The following is a 3,864-nucleotide window of genomic DNA, read 5'->3' as shown; positions in this document are numbered from 1 at the left end:
TCATAGCATTGAAAGCTTCTATTTAGAAAAGATTATCTCAAAGGATTTAGGCTTCCTTGAGAAGTTAGGAAAAGGAAAGCAGTTAAATCTGAAATAAAAAGAAGATATGAAAGCAGAAACGTATAAAACTAAGAAAAGTGAAAATCCGGGTCTTCGAAAAGCTGAATAAAATGTGAAAACTGATCAAAAGGTCAGAACATAAGAGATCTACATTATCAGTATCAGGAACATGTAAGGAATAACCCTAGAGATTCTCCAGACATTCAGAAGGATAAGATCAACAAGTTTAGGTCAGCAAATTTGACAACCAAGGTAGTATTTCCTCAAGCACAAATTATGAACAGATTTAAGTAATATAGAACATAAGCAACTTCATATGCATTAAATAAAGCCAATGTATATTTTAAATCCTTACTGTGAAGAAAATTCAGGTCTGAATATTACTAGTAGGTTTATCAAATGTTTAAAGAAGTAATACCAACCCTATGCAAACTCTTTATTTAAGGACTGTCCATATATTTTATGAGGCCGAATTAGCCTGCTAGCAAAGATATTAACAAAATTTCTTATGGACATAGATGCAAGACTTCTTAAAGTTAAGAGAAATAAAATGTGGCAATATATAACTTGAATTCAGCCACATACAAAAACTCAGGTCCTATCTGGGAATGCAAGTTTGGCTTTATGATTGGCATCCAAATTGTAGAGGAAGAACTAAAATGGTCACTATTTGCAGATGATAGGATATTATATATGGGAAACGAGATTCTACACACACAAAACAGAACTGATCAGTGAATTCAGTTAAGTTTCAGAATATAAATGTCAGTGTACAAAAAATGTTGTATTTTATACACTAAAAGTGAAACTACCAGAAATTAAGGAAACAATCCCATCTATAATTGCATCAAAAGTACTTAGGAATAGGTTTAATAAAGGAGATAAAGCTATACTTAAAATTACAGGACACAGATAAAAGAAATTAAAGAAAAAAAAAGTGGAAAGCTATTCTGTGCTAATGGGTTGAGAAATTTTTTAAGTGTCCATACTACCCAAGGCAATCTATAGAAACAACCCATATCAGATTATCAATGGCATTTCCCACAGGAGTAGAAGGATTTTAACATCTGTATAGAACCACAGGAAGACCCTTAATAGCCAAAGCAGTCTTGGGGGAAAAAAAAAAACTGAAGGCATTTTACTTCTTGATTTCAAAACATGTTATAAAGCTATAGTAATTAGAACTGTATGGTATTAGCATAAAAGACACAGAGCAATGAACAGAATAGAGAGCCCAGCAATAAACCCATGCATAGATGGTCGATTTACAACAAAAGATGCCAAGAACATACAACAGGGAAAAGATGGCAAGAACATACAAAAGATGCCAAGAACATACAACACTATGAATGGTGTTGGGAAAACTGGTCAGCCTCCTGCAAGAAGGAGACTGGACCCTTATTTTACGTTATACACAAAAATCAACTCAAAATACATTCGAGACTTGCATGGAAGACTGAAACCATAAAATTCCTAGAAGAAAACACAGGCAGTAGGTTTCTTGGCATGGGTCTTGACAATGCTTTTTAAAGATTTGACACCAAAAGCAAAGGCAACAAGAGCAAATATAAACAAATGGGACTACATCAAACTAAGAAGCTTCTGTACAGTAAACTATGAAAAGGTAATATACCCAACAGGAGAAAATATTTGTAAATCACATACCTGTTAAGGAGTTAATATCCAAAGTCTTTAAGAAACTTCTGAAACTCAGTAGCAAAAAGATAAAGGAACGGGCAGAGGAACTGAGTAGACATTTTCATAACGACAAATGGCTTAGTGATCCATGAAAAGGTGCTCAACATCACTCATCATAAAGTAAATGCAAATCAAAACCACAATGAGGCATCATCTCACATTTGTCAGGATGGCGGTCATTGAAAAGACAAAAGATAAGTGTTCATGAGGGTGTGGAGAAAAGGGACCTTTGAACACTCTTGGTGGAAATGCAAATTGGTAGTGCTATTATACGAACTGTATGGAGGTTCCTCAAGGAGTTTACGAATTCCCATATGATCTAGCAATTCTATTTCAGGGTGTATGTCTGAAGGAAACAAATCATTGTCCTATGAAGATATCTGTACCCTGTGTTTACTGCAGTATTATTTACAACAGCCAAGATGTAGAAACAATCTAAATGTCCAGTGATGGATAAAAGGATAAAGTAAATTGATGTATTACATGCATATAACACGTGCACATATATACAATACAGGAATACTATTCAGCTGTAAGAGAAGGCGATCTTACTGTTTATGACAACAGGAATGGACCTTGATTTGAGGGCCTTGTGGTAAGTGAAATACAAAGGAAGATACTACTATATTATCTCACGTAAAATTCAGTATAAATCACCTCATAGAAACAGATTTTAAATTTGTGTTTGCCATAGGCGAGTGGTGGAGGAATTGGGTGAACGTGCTGAAGAGGAGGCTTCAGTTAATACCAGCATGGAGGCTACAGTTAATACCAGATTTGAAAGTTACTTAGTAGATATTAAAAGTTCTTATCACAAGAGGAAAAAAAAAATTTAACAATGCAAGGTGATGGATGTTAACTAAATTTATTGTGGTAATTGTTTCACAATCCATAACTACTTGATATATAAAGGTATACAGGATACATGTATCCGTTATATCTAACTACACTAGGGGGGAAAGAAAATATCAACTTAATCCAGCTCTATGTATTTTGAATCCAGTCATATAGACAAAGTGGAATACATTCTGGGAATGCAAGTTTGGTTTATCATTATGAAAGTGATGAATTTCCGATCTAAAGATGGCAGACTACAAGAATCCTGAGCCAACCTCCTTCCACAGACAACCAAGGCTGCAACTACAGTTGACCACTGAACAGCATGGTGTTAGGGGCACCTACCCGCAATGTAGAAAAAAAAAAAAAAAAAAAGTCTGTGCAAGGGAGCCTGGGTGACTCCATCAATTAAGCATCTGATTCTTAATTTTGGCTCAGGTCATGATCTCGTGGTTGGGAGACTGAGCTCCATGTTGGGCTCTGCACTGGGCGTGGAGCCTGCTTACAATGCTCTTTCTCTCTGCCCTTCCCCTGCTCATGCTTGCTCTCAAAAAAAGAATTTTAATAGTATGTTAATTGTCCCAGAGGTCCTTTAAACTAGCCTAACATCTACTTTATAGGAGTCCCAGAAGAAGAGAGAGGAGTCAGAAAATACGTTTGAAGAACTACCTGAAGACTTCCCTCACCTAGGGAGGAAAATAGAAATCCAGGTCTAGGAAGCACAGAGGGACCCCAACAAAATGGCAGATGAAAGCAATTCATCTCTAACAAAACACCCATAAGGCTAATAGCTGATTTTTCAGCAGAAACATTGAATAGATCATGCCACCTACCTCTCTGGCCTGTGAGGTGTTCAAAGGAAAAAAAAAAAAAACTACAATAAAGAATACTGTACCCAGCAAGGTTATCATTCAGGATTAGAAGAGACCGAGTTTCCCCAGATAAAAGTTGAAGGAACTTATCACAACTAAATTGATCTCACAATTATTAAAGGGGATTATTTAATTGGGGGTGGGGGTGGGGATGGGGTGGGGGGGGGAAGGCCACAATTAGATTATGAATGAGAATCTCACCAGAAAACCTGTTGAAATAGTGTATCAACCATATATAAGAACTAGTGTAAAAGTTAAAAGACCAAAGTGGTAAGGTCAGTTATGTCTGTAATAGTTAAGGATACAGATGCAAAAATGGTGTAAAATAGGTCATTAAATACACAAAATGTGTGTGTGTGTGTGTGTGTGTGTGTGTGTGTGTGTGTGTGTGTGTGTG

The sequence above is a fragment of the Herpailurus yagouaroundi genome, unplaced genomic scaffold (genome assembly GCF_014898765.1).
Source record: "Herpailurus yagouaroundi ecotype Mexico unplaced genomic scaffold, PumYag 140, whole genome shotgun sequence".
NCBI lineage: Eukaryota > Metazoa > Chordata > Mammalia > Carnivora > Felidae > Herpailurus > Herpailurus yagouaroundi.
This window is presented reverse-complemented; position numbering follows the sequence as displayed.